At 34.4% G+C, this 20542-nt stretch overlaps 1 pseudogene across 1 annotated transcript; it reads right to left on the bottom strand.

Moving 5' to 3' along the window:
• Positions 1 to 2957: 2957 nt before the first annotated feature.
• On the bottom strand, positions 2958 to 12692 carry LOC119188538 (annotated as a pseudogene). Its single transcript, XR_005113008.1, has 9 exons — positions 12422 to 12692; positions 11738 to 11853; positions 8346 to 8436; positions 5724 to 5906; positions 4660 to 5053; positions 4473 to 4541; positions 4184 to 4352; positions 3668 to 3846; positions 2958 to 3183 (listed from the first exon to the last, which is right to left on the bottom strand). The product of XR_005113008.1 is annotated as a cytochrome P450 4C1-like (transcript).
• Between the last annotated feature and the right edge of the window lie 7850 nt (positions 12693 to 20542).

The raw sequence follows: 20542 nt of genomic DNA on the forward strand, positions 1-20542 counted from the left end.
CCGTACGTAGGGTCCATATAGTGTTAGGGTTCGGCTTGGCGGTCGCTCGAAGGCCAGCATCAAATCCGGGCGGCTCAACGCTGGCCGTAAGTCACGGTTACCCGAACATAACCGTTCAATCGCCCCCCATGAAGGCGAATGAAGATACTTTCTCCCACGATGGTACTTTCTCCGCGACATCAAAAAAGGCCTTAGTCTATCTGTGTGCCAACAGCCACATCCACTGAACAATCGATTTGTTAACGTCTAACAAACTTATACATTTATATTTAAGTAATTGTAGAGTTCGGTTTGGCTACTTAAAAATCTAAGCTGCAATGTGAGAGTGAGGCTAGGTTTAAATCTAATCATGCCAGCTATTAAAAGCCGTAATATATTGAGGCGACTGCGAGGTAACAAAATAGCTGAATTCATCGCAGTTTCAATGCATAGGCGAATCGTGTTATACGATTACATGACATAAAGATGAATAATTTTATTTCCATCATAGTTTCCAGATATATTTGTTAGTAATGTTCTAATAATTATTTACAAACTTTGCACGATGAACAAATAAATTTGGCTCTTCGCTTCTGTGGTACGTCTAGCCCATACAATTCTGAATAGAAAGTGAATCGACCATATCATTAATAATTCCACGATATCCGTTGACGATTTCATTCAAAATTAAGTTAAATCCCATTATATATACATGACCAAGTAGTAGCTGACTCGTGGTGTAATTTATAAGACGATATAGATAACTGCGCAATCTCGTAAAATGAAAACATTATATCCAAATTAATTTACAAAATACATTGCTAAGAGTAATATCATATATGTATATGTAATGAAAAAATTCCAGAAAACTAGACCTAAAAAAATATAATACATTTTTTCTTTCTATGCAATCCCCTGTTAACCAACTTTTTTTACAGAAACCTCTTTTTACTTTGCACCCGTCGATAGTATTGTCCCACGCCACGGTGGGGATATTAGATTTTATCAATTTATATTGAATAGCTTTTGCCCGCGGCTCCGCCCGCGTTATAAAGTTTTTCAGGCTAAAGTTTTCCGTTATAAAAGTAGTAGTTTCCCGGGAGCCTATGTTCTTCCCAGGGTCTAACACTGTCTCCATACCAAATTTCATCTTAATACGTTGGGTAGTTTTTGAGTTTAACACGTTCAGGCAGATAGATACAGCGGGGGGCTTTGTTTTATAATATATTTTTAGAACTTTTAAGAGGAACAATCCCGTCATACATCATTGTTGCATAACTTTAACCGTTTACGCAGCGCACGCAACGGAAGCTCTCAAAACTAATAATTTTCCCAGTTTTTGCAACATGTTTCATTATTGCTCCGCTCCTATTGGTCATAGCGTGATGATATATAGCCTATAGCACTCGAGGAACAAAGGGCTATCCAACACAAAAAGATTTTTTCAGTTCAAACCGGTAGTTCCTGAGATTAGCCATTACTGCTCCGCTCCTATTGGTCATAGCGTGATGATATATAGCTTATAGCGGTCCACAAATAAAGGGCTATCCAACACAAAACGAATTTTTCAGTTGAAACCGGTAGTTCCTGAGATTAGCCATTACTGCTCCGCTCCTATTGGTCATAGCGTGATGATATATAGCCTATAGCACTTCACGAACAAAGGGCTATCCAACGCAAAAAGATTTTTTCAGTTTGGACCGGTAGTTCCTGAGATTAGCCATTACTGCTCCGCTCCTATTGGGTATAGCGTGATGATATATAGCCTATAACACTCCACGAACAAAGGGCTATCCAACGCAAAAAGAATTTTTCAGTTTGGACCGGTATTTCCTGAGATTAGCCATTACTGCTCCGCTCCTATTGGGTATAGCGTGATGATATATAGCCTATAGCACTCCACGAACAAAGGGCTATCCAACGCAAAAAGAATTTTTCGGTTTGGACCGGTAGTTCCTGAGATTAGCGCGTTCAAACAAACAAACAAACAAACTCTTCAGCTTTATATAATAGTATAGATATGTACCTATTCATTAATTTAAAATTAAACTTGTAAATGTCAATATCGACATTTACCTCATAGCTATTAAAAACTGAGTTAATATCCCTGTACGTGACATCACTACATCTGTCAAATTAAAACTCCACTTAAGTGCGGCTGCAGCCAAAAGGTCCAGCACCTAGCCTCTTAACCTTCAATCTCTTGAAACATAAAATTAGAATAAACAAACCAAACAATTTAATAGACTTATTAGTCTACTATTTATTTTTAGATGATCGTAGCACCCATTAATATTACTGAGTTCATTGCATTGTTTTATCGCTGACACTCAATTTAATGGGTACAATGTTAATATATATGTCTCTTAATTGTTTTATTGTATTCAGGACAACATTATAATCAATATTATTGAATACTTTCTTTTGCTCGCGTTTTTCCGGGATATAAGTCCCACTTTATATTTTTTATATTTCCCCGCGATAAAAAATAGACTATAGCACTCAGGAGTAATGTAAAAGAAATCCTATTAATGAAAAAAATCAAAATCAGTGTAGTAGTTCCTGAGATTGGTGCGTTCAAACATATAAACAAATAAACTCTTCAGTTTTATATATTAGTATAGACTATAGATAGACATATAGTGCGGGCGAGCAAAACTCTACGAACATTGACACTTAATTCTGGACAGTTGGAGTTTAGAGTGTTGGTAAAGTTCTTTTTTTATTATACTGACATGGCAGCGTCTCTCCAATATACCTATGGATAAGTGGACTGTTGTCCGGAAAGAATAGATATAGATTGACGAAAAACGGTTATCCCTCAACAATTAACGCAATTATGCCGGTCTGTTGCCAAAGCGGATATACGCAGGCTTAGCCCGGAACATGACACGTTCACGTGTAACATTGTGACTAGTTTTATATCTTATATATAATGGACGCTATCCACACACACGTATGATTAAGTAATAATAAAATGATTCAATAGGTACATTTATTAAACTTTGGTGATTAGCGACAAGACTACAGTTTGAAGGAATTACTTTTGCCTTTTGACAAAAGTAACCTCCACAGGGCCTGAATTTCTTAGTACGATGTCTGCTATGAACTCTATATCCGATGGTCTTGTTACTGGGCGTAGTTCGTATTTTCGCAGCACTTCAGATACTGCGGATTTCATCTCCATTATTGCAAACTTTTGACCTAAAAAGAACATGGATTTTAAATAGGAAGAGGTAAAAAGTAAAATAGTGTAATCTACGTTCTGCTAATTTTATAATCCTATTAAAATAGGAAGTCCGAGCCGAGACGTCGAATCTCGAATTAAAAAATCCGCATAATGGGAATTTATGCTTATAAATTTATATCAGAGATGGATAAAAGTTGTTAATCAACAATTTAGTTTTAATTTGCAACCAACATTAGTAAGTACGTCAATTTGCTAAAAACTGTTTTGGAAGATTAAAATTGTCAATAAGACCTAGATTTAATTTTTTAACAAAACTATTTGTAGGTCTTTGGGAATAAATTCCGTTCTTGATCCATACACCGACAAATATAGAATGAATTGCTCAAGGTCAAGGTTGCTCATGGAGGTGCCAATAACAAATAGTTTATTTGAATCATATCAGTCATAAAAACGGTAATTAATACATAAATAAATGTCTTTTGAAATAAATATTTTTACCTATACAGTTCCTGGGACCAGCACTGAAGGGAATGTAGGAGTAGGGATGACGCCCAACGCTGTTCTCGGGTAAGAAGCGATCGGGATCAAAAACCGACGGTTTTTGAATAGATCGCTGCGACGGTGCAAGTCATAAATAAATACAAAGCACGATGTGCCCCCTGGCACTTCGTAGTTATCTGAAATTATTTTTAATATACCTCCTTACACATCTATGAAAATAGTTTAAAGACTTAAGTTACGTAAGTCTCAAATTTATGCTCATTTTGAAAATTTTAAATAAAATTACCCGGGCTTTGATACTTAGCCCTTGGTCTTACTTTCTAAATACTATATTGTCAAAAAATCTTGTTATTATTCAATTCACCAGCAAGGGTTTTGTATTACTGTCGTATCGTGGCCAGCTTAACAATCTAACTTAATCAAGGCAGTTAAACTATTACTTGATGGATTTTTTAAGAGAGAAGCGGATATTATTCCTACTACAAAAACTCTTTCTACATAATTATTACTCACTCAATTTGACTGGTTCATTGATGTTGCGGCTAATGAAGTGTACCGGCGGATAGAGTCGTAGGGACTCTTTAATGCAACATTCCAAGTAACGCATCTTGGCAAAATCCTCCATGTTGGCAGGTCGCGTCGAGTCGCCGAAGATGTCGTCTAACTCGGCTACTATTTTATCCTGCAATTTTATTTTTATAAAAAAATATTTAGATGTTTTTATTTCATGCAATTAACTTATAGTCCAAATAAATATTTGCATAAGTCTAAGGTTTAATTTAAGATTTTACATACACCTTACCTGTATATGTTTGTTATTCGCAAGAAGCATGAAACAAAACGTCAACCCAGAAGCAGTGGTGTCGTGACCCTGCAAAGCAAGTTATAATATTTGATAAGGGAATGTAGTAAAATTATTGACGTATATTCTAGGTAAAATCTATCTCTATTTTTATAGTAACAATCTAACAATATCAAGGCATACTTACTTCAAACATAAACGTGTCGACCTCTTCTTGGATCCCCTGGCTATCGATTTCCCCATCTCTTTCAGCTGCTATTAGTAAATCAAGCATGGCTGTTTTCTTCCTTTTCTTGTAAATAAATTTATCATCATCAACAATTTCATCCCCCAAAATTGGAGACCGAAATAATCTAGATAATCTTTTCTATCACTAATAACACGTTCTGTGAATCTATGAAGTGCACTCAAATGCTTTTTCAATTTCCGTCCCAATGAGGTACTAAAGAATATGATGTCACTATAAAGATGAAAACTTATGAATCTTTGTACTAATATCTGTCCTAGTTCATAAATTGCATCCTTGTATGCTTTGCCAGCGCCCGTTGTCTCTTTGTTTAATTGAGTCCCCATTGCAGTTTCTGTAAATATTACATTGTGATATAATATGGTCATCAACTGTCACGGTGGCGTAGTTGTATACTGGTGTGTGGTGTGAAACCGCTTTGAACTATTGGGTTAGATTCCCGGGTTAGGCAAAATGGTATTTGGCTTTTTCTGCTCGGTATCAGCCTAGAGTCTAGAATTTATGCCCGATATGGCGACAGGGTAGTTACTTATCACATCATGGAACACACGGCGAAAAGTGGCACCTGGTTGCACCTCTGGGTATGTGTGTTTTTTGTTTTGTTTTTATGATAATCAACTTACCACTACCACATAACAATAATATATACAATGATTTATAACTAATCAGGTGTCGCTCGCGGCTTTGCCCGCGTGAAAAGCCTCTCCCGCTATAAGGTCCCTTAAACATTAATGGTTTATAGCGCTATCTGTACGACGCCGGAACCATCTTATTAATCAATTAGATTAAACAATTTGGTTATTTCCTATGGGAGCGAATTATTCAGATAAAAAGTAATCACTGTATAAACCATTTAGCTGTTTCTGTGCTTACTTCCAACAAACATTCGAACATTTTTACAAACTTTCGCATTTATAACAATGAGATTAGTAACATAAGATTACTAAATCTGTAAAATTGTCACTGAACCTACGATGTCAATAATATTTAGTTAGTGTAGTTACCGCATATGGAATTGAGAGTAAATTCCGAAAGAACGGGTGTCACATCTATGGGCTGTCCCACAGTCTTCTCTAATCTTTCAACCAATCGCTGACTGTTCTCTTCTAAAATGACCGAAAATTGTCGTAAAATATTGAAGTGAAAAGCTGGTGTAAGAATTTTTCTGCGATGTTGCCATTTTTCACCTACGGAAAAAAAATATTATAGTATGTAAGACAAAAAAAATATTTTAGCATATATGTTGTAAAGAAAAAATAAACTCAAAATTTATCATATCGGAGTATCTGAATTATCGTCATCATGGTAAGCTATCGATCAATGTTTATCAGTGTAGCGTAATCTTACAATTAATTACATAATTATCTACTTGTCAAAAGATTTTATGTTTTCGTAGTTTAAAATATATTCCTGCGACTATTATTTTTTTATTTATTTATTTGGGCAAAAAACAGATTAGAATACTAATTGTATTGTAATCTGTTTATACTAATCTATAGATATCTGAATCTAATATACTAATATACTAAGATACATGTATATTGGGCTTTATTCTAGATTGCAGTCCTAACTATATTGAGACATTATTACTTAGTCTATACTATTATATAAAGCTGAAGAGTTTGTTTGTTTGTTTGAACGCGCTAATCTCAGGAACTACCGGTCCAATCCGTAAAATTCTTTTTGCATTGGATAGCCCTTTGTTCGTGAAGTGCTATAGGCTATATATCATCACGCTATACCCAATAGGAGCGGAGCAGTAATGGCTAATCTCAGGAACTACCGATTCGAACGGAAAAAATATTTTTGTGTTGAATAGTCCATTGTTTGTGGAGTGCTCAAAGTTATATATCATCACGCTATGACCAATAGGAGCGGAGCAGTAATGGCTAATCTCAGGAACTAACGGTTTCAACTGAAAAATTCGTTTTGTGTTGGATAGCCCTTTATTTGTGGACCGCTATAGGCTGTATATCATCACGTTATGACCAATAGGAGCGTAGCAGTAATGAAACATGTTGCAAAAACGGGGAAAATTTATTAATTAGTTTTTAGAGCTTCCGTTGCGTGCGCTGCGTAAACGGTTAAAGTAATGCAACAATAATGTATGACGGGATTGTTCCTCTTAAAAATATATGATAAACCAAAGTCCCCCGCTGCATCTGTCTGCCTGAACGTGTTAAACTCAAAAACTACCCAACGTATTAAGATGAAATTTGGTATGGAGACAGTTTGAGACCCTGGGAAGAACATAGGCTCCCGGGAAACTACTACTTTTATAACGAAAAGCTTTAGCCTGAAAAACTTTTCCAACGCGGGCGGAGCCGCGGGCAAAAGCTAGTTATTAAATAATAATAATAAATATCAAATATATTGACTACGGTAAGGCAGATGGTGTGCTAATTATTTTTTAAGTTATGAGCAACCAAAAATACAACAATATCTGACCAGTATAATAAAAACCTCACCATGTTGTGGTAAAAAAAAAACAAAAACAAAAAGCAACAAATTTCTTGCACTGTCAACGTTAACTTTAAAACGCGAAGCAGAAGTGGCACTCCCAACACTGGTTTTTTATTTTCCTGGTCCGACTATATTACATGTAAAAATCTATTACTATTAATACATAAAGTGTCGCTGAATACATTTTACTTTTGTGAATAAAATTCGGTTTTTAATGTTGGATACAAACACAATATAATTTAAACAATTTATTGCACTCAAAAAAATAAAAGAAAACGAATGAACTATGCAGTCATCGCGGACAACCTTATCGCTACTGAATCTCTTTAACTACCATAGTAAAAATAAAAATGGTTATTTAGTTTATTACCTATGAACAATAATTAAAATTTTATATAATTAAAACTACGTTTAGCTCGTGGCTTCGCCCGCGTGGAAGAGTTAATAAAAGTTCTGCTATATAAGAAGTAGCCTATGTCCTTCCCACGGTGTCAAACTATCTCCATACCAAATTTCATCGAAACCCTTTGGTTAGTTTTTGAGTTTATCGCATTCAGATATATACGAAGAGGGACTTTGTTTTATAATATATGTTTTAGAACTTTTTAAGAGGAATCAGATCTACATACATCGTTTTTGCGAAACTTTAACCGTTTACACAGCACACGCAACGGAAGCTCTCAAAAAGAATAATTATTTCCCGCTCTTTCAACAATTTTCATTGATGCTCCGCTCCTATAAGTCATTGCGTGATATATAGCCTAAAACCTTCCTCCATAAACGAGCTATCCAATACTAAAAGTTTTTTTCAAATGAAACCAGAAGTTCCTAAGATTAGCGCGCTCGAACAAACAAACTCTTCAATTTTGTATAACAGGATAGAATATAAGTAATTTAGCTACCTTCTTAATGAATACAAGTCGGTATGTATAATATGTAGACTTATAATATCCTTAGCAAATATTTATCTTGAAATGAAGAAGCCAACTTCAGGCTAAAATTACAGGGAATCTTACAAGACTACTTGCGACGTTTTTGTATATTAGGGCCACAAGAAGAAAAAATTGAAAAAATACTTTGGATTAGAATTAATGTATCTTTCCGTCAATATTGATGCCCCTAAAGTTAATAGTTTACGCATTTTTAAGTAGCTATTTACGTACCTGCGCTTACCAGTAATCCATCGCCTAACCAAGGGCTTAGAAATTTATAAATCACACTCTTTTCATGGTGCTTCATACCCGACAGGACTATCTGTAATTTATAAAAAATCCTTTCAATATTATTTTAAATTAAATGACTATATGGATCCATACTCCTATCTGCATGAAGCCAGCGCCATCATTTCGAAAATCTAAATTAACAAACTCAATAATATTTCTACGGGAGCAAGTCAGATATTATTATATGGATGTAAAGTATGTTTAAGGCGATGCCCTGGATTACCAGAGCCATGGCCTTAAACATATTAATAAGTTAACATTTACAAATTTTACATTTCATTGTCTGTTATGCTTATCCTGTATGGCCATCTCACCCTGATAAAATACGGCCAATTCTCTTTACGATCCGGGGTAGATAGCCACATATTCTTTGAAAAATCATAAACAATTCATATTCTGTTCAAATGTTTGACTATGTACTTAACTCAAAAAATACACGTTTTTTGGTATGTCTAATTACAAAACTATTTAATGCAAGGGCTATAAAAACTGAGCTCTGTACGAAATCTGACTTTTTGTATTGGCCATATTTCCCGCACGGCCATCTCACCCGGATTTATCTATATAAAAATGAACTACTGCTTGTTAGTTCAAATAAAACTGAAAAGCAGCTTAACTGGTTAGAATCGTTTTTACTTTTTGTTTTGTTCGCTATGATTCAGGGGTGGTTTGTAAAAAAAATCAAAATAGAAAAAATCCAAAAGAACAGCAAAAAAAAAATATCAAAATCAAAATTAGTATTTTTGTATGCAAATTGCCACTTCGGATTATTTTTAAAGGTATTTAGTATGGGTAGATATGGGATCTTGAACTTTGAAGATGTAACAGGGGAATCCTCAAAATCAAACACGATGAAAATAAATATTTTCGTACTGAGTTCAATTAAAACTGTTTTAATCTAATCTAATAAATGAATAAAAATTGAAAATTTTGCAACAAAAAATAAAACCGTCTTTAAAGACTACTACATACCAAAAAAAAATGTTTTGCTGGATAAAATTTTGGTTTTCATTTTTTTTTTAAGTCAATACCAACAGAAAAATTCACACCCATATATAACGAATTTAACCCCGAACCAGAATTGCATCCGAGGCACCCAATTTTTGTGTGTTCTGTGACATTATGTAATAGGAAGCCTATTACCGTATCGGGCAGTATTCCCAGACTCCAAACTCTTATTTTGTAGAGAAATTCAATATCACTTTGTCCAACCAGTGCAAAAATTTAAAAAACACTTGGTTAAAGTGAATTTTGATACACTGCGATTGTTTAAACGCAAGTTTCATTTAATAACCTAATGTAACTCAAATGGAACACAATGCAGTGAGTATTCATCTCAATGAATTGGAGTTGAAATTTTTATTAGGATTGATAATTATCGCTGATCAAAAGTTATAATCAAATAAATTGTAGTTCATACGAAGTTCATGGTCATCTAGTATTGGATAAAAATCGTTACACACATTTATCATATAATATTAAAACGGCATTAGCATTGTCATTGTCTTAATTTCTGAATAACAATTGAAACATAAATAGCTTGTACAAGTAAAGTATAACTTAGACTGCCATCGATAAATTACGAATGACGGGATTTGCGAACATTCGGGGGCTCATTATCTAATCTAATCTGCAAATGTGAATCGAGGTTATATAATATTGAGTAGCGATCAAATTAAAATATGATATATACAAAAATATAGAACACAACAGGATATAATGCAATATGAATTTATATTGCGAAATACGATAATATATATCTTAGGAGCCAACTTAGTGGCATCTTGTATACTTCGATTGTTCGAAATATCTACTATTTCAAGGTTAGTAAATCCCTAAACACAATTCCCGCACTTCTTATTTTTCTTCTCGTTCTTTTAAAACTTGATTATAGGCGTAAAATTTATAAATAATATCGCCTAAAAGGCTGATAAAATAAACTTAACTGAAAAAATAGCGCTGAACGATATAATATTGTTTGCACGAGTTGAATATTTCTCAATAGAAACAGATGACTAGCAAACCGAAACGCCTTCGTAATTTTCGATAATTCTTAAGATTTTAAATGTGGAATCAGAACTTTTTATGGCTGTTAATGGCCTTTATATAATTTGGTATCGGTTGTTCGGATGAATAATGATTCGCGACGTTTGAACTTTAATGTCCTTAAAGAGTAATGTGCATCCGTGTACGACACAACCTTGGCCCTTTATTTATGATATGCATTATCTACCTTCACTCAAGGTTACCATTACCTTTAGTTATTGTATTAATATTGACACTTTTTAATACGGTAAAGGTGTGACCTCATAACGTGTACCTATACGTTTATTTTATTCAAATATCGAACACAAATAAAAACTTTGAATATACATCAAGCACGAATTATTTAACGATGAAAAATAGATCGAATCGACAGTTCGTCTTTAAAATTAAAAATATTTTAGTTGTTTTAGTAGTTTTAAACATTATGTTATATGGATTTGCAATGACCGTCTTTTTGGGTCAATGGCATTTAATGAATCACACATACAAATGGGTTGGTTCTATATTACGATCTTGGATTGAAATTTTTTGTGTCGCTTACTCTAACATTACTGGAATTGGATTGGACACACCAAAGTAACCTACGCTATGTAGGTCTTTAAAAATAAGTTTTATTTTTTATATTATTTGGGTTTATTAATTAATCTGTTATGATGCGATCATTGCAACAGAATAAGAACAAGAAAAATATTTTGCATTATATGAAATAAAAGAAATAATTCTCATGTAATTAACTACGAAATCCTACACATTTTGCCCAATCAAAACAGTTAATTTCACATACAACACAAAGCTCCGAATAATCTAATTCAGTCTCAGATGCAAGACACAATATCATTTATTTGTCAACACAGTGGGTATTTTTATGAACCGACTTCGATGAAAGGAGGAGGTTATCACTTCGAAGTGTGTTTTTTGTTTATTAGACACTGACTCCAAAATTGGTTACCAATATATCGGTAATATTAAATATTTTATTGATTTTTGAAGGCGGTTTAATTATTTGTTATCCCGTTAAGATGACAATCATTAGACTTGCGTTTACAAGTGCATATTAAATGCTTGTTATGTGAACGGTGTCTTAGGAAACAATCAATTTGTAAACAGTGAAAACACTTTCCAGGGATCGATAACCTTCAGATACTTACTAATTATAATTTTTTTGTGAGGAAATGTCATGAGTGCCGTTGGGGTTTCACTACCTTTAGTAAATATTATATTTACTTGTCAATATGAACACTCAACACAATACTCCTTTTTAAAGGAAAGGTTAAAAACTACGTCACCTCTATATCTTTTGGATCGTAAATCATCACTGCAGCCCAAGGAAACGTCCAAAATCTGCATATTCCCGACTTCGCCCATCGCTCAGCATATTTTCTTGGTAATTTCATTAATTCAACTAAAACATAAAATTTAATAATAATAATAATAGCCCTGTACTATATACTGCCCACTGCTGGGGCACGAGTCTCTACTAATGACAGGGTTTAAGCCTTAGTCCACCACACTGGCCTAGTGCGGGTTGACAGACTTCGCATATCCTCGAAATTCTTATGGAATTCTCAAGTATGTAGGTTTCCTCAAGATGGTTTTCTTCGCCGGTAATGAGAACCATAATTGATAAACAATAAACAGATATTTTTGAAAGTTATAGATGTGTTCCTTGGATTTTGCACCTAAGGACAATATATCTTGAATGACCGTTCAATAAACAGGACCATCGTGAAAAAAATATTTATTTCAATAACAATTCAATATTACTGAGCAATATATCATGATAAAAATATTAATAAAACTTTTTTTTTACTCAATTTAACCCTCGAACCTATAAATATTTACAGGTAACGAAGGTACCCTACTGCAACAAAGATACATGCACGACAGATCTCGAATGTTCCAGATAAATCACCTTTGCTGCACGCACCTGCACAATTGATAAATAAAAAACAAAAAGATATGCACATCACCTGATGAAAGTAAAAGTTCTGGTGAATTTCCCACAATAAACCTGTCCGGGGGACCGGGTATTCTTCTAAGGAGCCTGGCCGACGCATTGTAATTAAATATTATATGTATCACACACAAAATCACAATTATTGCAAACAGGTAAATAAACATGTTGATACAATTCAACAAATATTTAGACTGATGATAATTATTACGTATTAAAAGCTTTTATCATTTGTACGTTGCTACTAAAGACACCTTATCTTCGTACTGTGTTATTAAATTAAATACTGAACTTTATATATCGTAGGATAAAATCACTCGTCATACAGTGTCTTGACCCCTCTAGGTTACTTACTGGCCAAAACCCTGCACAAGTTCGCACGATCTTAACGTACCTCGATATAGTTTGGTGTGACTCACTGCGACCACTTTAGTTTTTCTATTTAACTTCAGCTTAGGAATCGAAGCTACTAAACGGCAAAAGGTGATTGGTATAATATTATGCGAATTTTCGTCACAAAAACAGCAGCTGAGAATCGTCGTCTTTTCTTCGTCGGAAGCTCACGCTAAAGCAACTCAAGAACTGAGTTGGATGTCTCCCCTAGACCACTATAGAGACTCGCCAACGCTTGATGTAAATATTCTTATTTTATACGTAGTGTACATACTTGTGTTTATTATTACTGAATATTTTCTTAGGGTTCCTTAAGGAACCCCATTATTATCATTACACATAATGATAATCCTCATTATTACTAAAGATAAGAACGGTATTATTATCATTAAACAACATAGTGTTGTGAACCTGCATAGCCCTTCAAATTTGTATGATTTAGATTATAATGCAGTGTTTATTCTTAACGGTTTTCTCTTTTCTCTCTTTTAATTATGTAAGAGTCGTTAGCATTGTAATATTATTTGTTAGCTACCTGCCCTACCGTACATTTTTTTCTGTCGCTGTGTTGCATCGGCTGATTGCGTCCAGCATTTGGATTACATTTAAATGTAACATACTATGTTTATCCTACTTTGAGTAGATTCGATTTATTTTAGTTCCTTTCCCATCGGTTTTGATAATGTAAAAATAACTATAACTACATATTATAAAACAAAGTCCCCCATTTCGTGTCTGTATGAATGCGAAAAGCTAAAAAACCAGCGATTCGATTTTCAGACAGGCAGACATATGCGGCTAGCACTTGTTTTTAAATATATTTATAGAACTTTATAAGAGGTATAACTCCGTGATACATATTTCATGTTTATCGGTTTATGTAGCGCACGGAAACTCTCAAACGGAATAAATTTTTCCCATTTTTGCAATACTTTTAAATAATGCTCCGCTCCCATCGGTCATAGCGTGATGTTATATAGCCTATAGCCTTCCTCGATTAATGGGCTATATAACACAAAACCTTAATTCGAAGCAGTAGTTTGTGATTAACGCGTTCAAACAAACAAGCTCTTCAGCTTTATATAATAGTATAGACATAGGTTTCGAAAATGGTAATGTCACGCTATAATCATGCGTCTACTGTAAAAAGAACCGACTGGAATAGCAATACTGTATCACAGATAACCAACGCAACTTTCGTACGGTGCAGTACGGAGGCATTTAAAACCTTCTCCTCGTCTAAATTCCCTTTATAGACTTATTGGTATTGGAATTCTTAATTTAACAGTAAAGTTCAAGGGCGTTATCATCATTTCAGCCGGAAATCGTCCACTGCTGGGCATAGGCCTGCCCCATTGAGCGCCACAGGGACCGATTCTGGGCCGCTCTCATCCATCGGACTCCGGCGACCATCACCAGATAGTCGGTCCATCTCGTAGGGGGCCTGCCTACCCTGCGTCTCCCGGTTCGTAGTCGCCACTCCAGAACTTTTCCGCCCCAAGGGTGTTATGGGCAGTGAAAATTATATAACATCCGGTAATCCACTTATTCGCTTATAAACCATCATAAAAAATCCCAACCACCTGCAGGATCAAAGACTTCAGGCAAAAGTCTAAAAAGAATCTGCCTCATACTGTTTTTTTTTTAATTAAATATTAATTTAATGCTAAAGATAATATGATGACAAAGTACATTGTGTACACGCGAATGTTTGAACACTGTCTGCCGCAACACATTAAGGAAATATTATAATTATCACTTGTATGAACGTTAAGACAAAAATGGTCAAAAGTTCATGTTATTATGAACTAGACTATCAACACAACACGAGTGTAGCATTAATACAATTTATGTTTATTTGTCAAGTTATTAGCGTGAGTGTTCGCCGCTCAATGTACATTTTGTGTTCCATACAAAAAATACGGAATTCGTGGATCAATCGATCAGTAGACAGTAGACATTTTTATCGGAATTAATTTAGGAAACCTATGATACGCTTAATCAGAGATTTTTGTTATAGTTTAGGATATTTTTCCTTTTATTTCTACAATAAAACGGGCAAATAAGCAATTCGATCGTCAGTAAAAGGTCACCACCGCCCTTGAATACCAACAATGTCAATGGCATCTTGATATGTGTTCTCGACCTTTAAAGAAAAAAAAGGAAATGGTGCGGAATTATTTTTTTTGGTCCCTCACAAACTCAGTCATAGTAAGCTTCATGTTAGTTTTATAGAAGGCAATAGTAGTAATCTATTGGTGTCAGTTCATTAATTTTGTTCAATACGAATGGTACGAATTTGGTAGACTCTCGTTAATAATGTGGCAAGTTCACATCTTGCCCAATAATACGACTATGAGAGCGCATCAGCACCAGCATAGGAGCGTTCAAGAACTTCTTAACAGATTTCCCCACGATTTCGTCCATGTAAAATTTCGTTTCCGGAATGGAGTGCCCTATTGCCTTCCTATCAGTGAAAAGATATTTATAATCACGATTGAAGTTTAAAAAAAATACAAGTACATCAACTTTATAATATTGCCATATGTAGATATTAAGTTAAAATATAAATTACATCACTATTGCGAAAAAACACATATTAACGTTTTCAATACCAGAGAGAAAAGGTTTGGAAATTTGGTATGTGGCCATGATGTAGGCCATGATTACTTCACGCTCCTATTTGTCTATAATAATTTTTAAAGGGTTAAAATACTTACCATACATTTTATAAGTTTGTATATTTCTCATGTTTATCAGCCAATTTTAATTATATTTGTGACAATCTCTCTAGTTGCCTCATTTTGTTATGTTTTATGAAAGTTAATAACTAAATAAAGTAAAGACCAATGAAAACGCCATTTCCTGAGCACTGTGTGTCTTGGAATATATTTATTTTTACCAGCTCGCGGCGCTTACTGCTTTAAAATCTTTCTCTACATTAGACCTTAATTTATATATAGTTCATAGTTGTATAAGTAATTTTAATTGATATTTAGAAATTCTTATATATTGTCTTGACGTATAAGTGCAACTTTGTTCGCCTACGTGATAAATAAAGATTTTTATTTTATAATGTATGCCAAATTCACGCATATCCACTGAGCGGTTAAACTTCTAGCAAATTTTCACATAAACAAGTTGGATTGTTGAAACAGGGCAGGAAGGGCAGCTACATTAAACTTTTTAGCTACAAGAAAACTCTCCTATGACAATATCCATAATATTTGAAAATAATAAATTCTGAATTTACAGATTTAAAATAAAATCAGTCATCATGAAAATATACAATTTACGGAAAAACATTTTTGATGTCAATTGATCCACTCGCTTAAGTATAGAATGCAAAAGACCATAAGAGCGTTTGAGTTGAGTGTTCTTAAGGTAAAAAATTGCCAAAAACTTTCCCATTCGATAATTAATACTGATTTCTTTTATAAGAAATCACTGTTAAGGTCGCCTAAATACGGCTACGTCCTTATGGTCCAACATCAACCCTGTTCACCTTAAATCTCTTTCAAAATATAGAAAAAAACGTAACAATTTTATTACAGTAATTATACTTCTATTTATTTTTAGATGTTCGTGGCATACATACATTTTGATTAAGTTCATACAATACGTAACCGCAGACACTAAATTTTATGGTTACAAGTATAGGCTATTAATATACTTTTTATTCTGTTCAAAACAACATAATGAAACATAGTGCAGACGAACATAATTTATCGAACTTTAATATTTCTCAATAGCTAGGGTACGGAGTACTGATACCCTTATCTAGTACTAGCTTTTGCTCGCGGCTTCGTCCGCGTGAAGGAGTTTTCCGGGATAAAAGTCCACTATATGATAAGTCTTGCTACATATTTTCCCGATACTGATAGGTTCAAACTAATTTTATCCCCAGGGGGGTTGATTTTATCAAAATCCTATATAAGCGAACTTCATCATAGTAGCTCCAATCTTTAATTTCAGTTCAATCAGTCGAAAATCTAAGAAGATATATACAAACTTTCATCCCCTATTTTATCCCCTTAGAGGTGGAATTTATCAAAATCCTTTCTTAGGGGATGCCTACGTCATAGTAGCTTTATACATGCAAAGTCTCAGCCAGATCGGTTTAAAATTGACGAAGTTTCATAAAAACTTTGGTCCCTTATTTTATCCCCTTGAGGGTAGAACTAATCAAAATCCTTTCTTAGCGGATGCCTACGTCATAACATCTACCTGCATGCCAAATTTCAGCCCGATCCGTCCAGTGGTTTGGGCTGTGCGTGGATAGATCACTATGTCAGTCACCTTTGAGTTATATATCTTTAGATATTGGCATGGCAGTGTGATTCCAATACGATGGTGTTTTGTAGTTTTGAATCGGATGGTAAGTAGAGTGGGGTCTATAGAGTAGATATCGATTGACGAGAAATTGTTATAATTATGCCGGTCTGTTCGAAACTCGATAAAATATGCTGGCTTGGCCTAGAACGTTGCACGTTAACATGGGCCATTACGACTGGTTTTATATCTTGTATATAGTGGTCAGTGTCCTCACTTACACATACTTGTGACGAAGACACATTAAAATGTTCGATTAGATACATTTATTGAACTTTGGTAATTAGCGGCAAAACTCAATACTCCAACTATTCCTTTTGCCTTTTGACTAAAGTAACCTCCACAGGACCGGTGTTTCTTAGTACCATGTCTACTATGAACTCTATATCCGACGGTCTCATTACTGGCTGAAGTTCGTATTTTTGCAGCACCTCGGATGCCACGGATTTCATGTACATTATAGATTTTTTTTGTACCTACAAAAAAAACATGGATTATTTATAATTATGAATGCACACATAGGTACAAACACTTTATGTCTGTAGCGAGAGACAGAGGTACAACCAGTGTGAGCTTGATAACACATTTATTTTCCAATCGAGAATATGATCGGTCAAGCCTGCAATATACACACGTGAAAATTTGTTAGGTTGGTCGAGAAATCGCGCTGACAGCTCTATACTGTCGTGCTTAGCGCAAAAGCGGTATGTCAGGGAAACCTTATTTCGAGATAATAGATGTTTAGTACATATAGTTTTATAGTTTTGTATGTAAAACTGAGATAGGGAAACTCATTTTAAAGTTTTTTTTAAACAAGTTCTAAACAAGATCCCGTTATTTAGGTGAGTTCCTTGGATGGGTATTTCTGCTATCTGGCGATCTAAATAATAAATATTTTTTTTGAGAAACCGCTTTCAAGCTTAGCACGGCAGTATAGTTCATAGTCTAAGTGGATTGTTATTAGGCCACACACTAGCCTAACAAGGCGATAAGTATTGACAAGTAAGATTTCAGATACGCTTGCCTTTATCCATCGATGTCTATTTAGCGTAATCAGATGTCATAATACATAATATGTATATATCGATGGATGTCGTAGTACTATTTCGTATTATGTAACGTAACGGATATTCATCCACATGAGTAGCGGAACAAATTGAAAACTTCAAATTGCCTAAACACATTTGTTTCACACGCACACACACAACATCACGCATTTATCCCCGAAGGGGGCGTATGCAGGGCGCAACCAGGTCACTCCTTTTTCGCCAAGTGTGATCCGTCCCATGATAGGGGGCGAGCCTATCGCCAAATCGGGCACAAATTCCAGACTCCGGGCTGATACTGAGCAGAAAATTCAAATATCACTGCCCGACCCGGGATTCGAAACCAGGACCTCAAAGCGCTGTCGTAGCACTTATGCAGTACAACTACGCCACCGAGGCAGTCACATTTGTGTTTCAACCTTTTTTTTGTTAAAAATAAAGTAGAGAATTTATTTTACTTCACGGAAAGAAAATGTTTTAATTCAACTTAGTATGCATTGGCGGTGTATGAAGTGATGAATTTGTTCAGCTATTTTTGTGGGTAACATTAATACATTTAACACATGTGATAAAAAAAAATACGTTCATTTAGAACATACCGCAGACAAGGTATATCAAAATATGGAAATTTGATACAGAATAAATTGCTGCTAAAACAAAAGGGCAATGTCTCTAGTGCAATAAATAACACTTTATAATGATATTGATACAAAGTAATTTATTTGTATTCAAACGATATCTATTCATAATAATTTATTTATTGTTCAATTAGTTTATATGATTCAGTACATTAACTTGAGTCTAGTAAAATCTTAAGTTAGCACATAATATACGTTGAGAATGAGCATATTTACCCGGAAGGGTGGAAAATAAATAGAGTGACTTCGGTTCCAAAAGGTACTCCTAGTTCGGAAGTAAGTGGATACAGTCCTGTAGCTGTCTTATCTACATTAGCTAATGTGTTGGAATCGGCTTTATCTGCATGCATTACTCCGCAGGTAAGCACATATCTCAGAGATATGCAGCACGGATTTCGAATCGGCCGCAGCACCGATTCAAACCTCAGTATGTGATAAACCAAGTAACGCCAGTACTCATTTCCGTGGAAGGTGTACAGTTTTGGCTCTTTTAATTCCCTCAAAGAACCTTACCATTTACATTTTATATTATCAAATTCATTAAATAAATTATAAAAAATATTATGACTGGCTATAACAATATTTTTTTACTTTGTTAGGATAATAAATAATGTACACTGTGCAATTATAATTTGACCGTTCCTATGTCCTTTAAACGAATCTAATACCGCAATAAGCCGCGCAGTGTATATTGAATGCAAAGGAGTTATTTACTTTGTATATAATTCTTAATGAACTCATCAATACGAATGATAACAAAACGGTATAAAATATGTGCCAATTTCTAATCATAAAATTTGCACACTAAAATTTAAGATCCCTGGTGTAAAAATAAATATGACAGCTTTGTGGAACATAATATGTATATTTATAATTAAATTTTTTTTCAATATATGAGCAGTTTGGATGATTGGAGATATACGTATGCAGTTTGTCTGTAGTTGAACAAATACCAGTCAAAAAACGATGTATTCTCTCAAGATGTATAAGGTCATTAAATATTTTGTTGTTTTTACTAGCTCTTATCACCCTGAACAACTTTATGATCCTATAGTAAAGTTTTCAGCAATTTATTGACACAATTTTCCCTTGGTTACTTACTTACTGCTCAAAATTGTAGACGTGTTACCATTGCATTAACTTCACACGATGCAACTGCGTTTTTTATGACCTATCCTGGAATTGCAACTTCTTTATACTTATAATTTGATTGCTGATTGACAACATACTGTACAGTGTCTGTTACCTTCTTCACTTCTTGAGAAAATGTAGAAGTGCATTACATTTACATTTCGGCCGTGTGACGAGAACAATCGGCAAACTGTTCTTACGTAGTGAGAGCGCTGCACCAGTCACGCTACTTGTTCTGATCACTGAGTTTTCATACACGTCAATAACGTTAAAAAATGTTATATTACTGAAATCCTTTGGTTTAAGGAAATACAATTTTATCTTTATTTTAATAACCCATGCAGTTACCCTTTAAATTAATTATTACACAATCCTTTTTTTAAAAGTAGTACATAACAATAATGTAAATATTGATTCTTATATGATAATTAAACATAAAAGTATTTTTGGGGTATTGAGCAATGATATATAAAGGTTTTTTTTGGACATCTGCCATGGTTATCACCGGTACCCTGCTAACGGTATACAAGCGATTCCCCAGCTTAGCAACCACGGCAGTCCCTGTGAGGATGTGGTGGGCCATATCGTAATTGCCGA

This window comes from Manduca sexta, chromosome 25 (assembly GCF_014839805.1).
Source record: "Manduca sexta isolate Smith_Timp_Sample1 chromosome 25, JHU_Msex_v1.0, whole genome shotgun sequence".
In the NCBI taxonomy this organism is placed as follows: Eukaryota; Metazoa; Arthropoda; class Insecta; order Lepidoptera; family Sphingidae; genus Manduca; species Manduca sexta.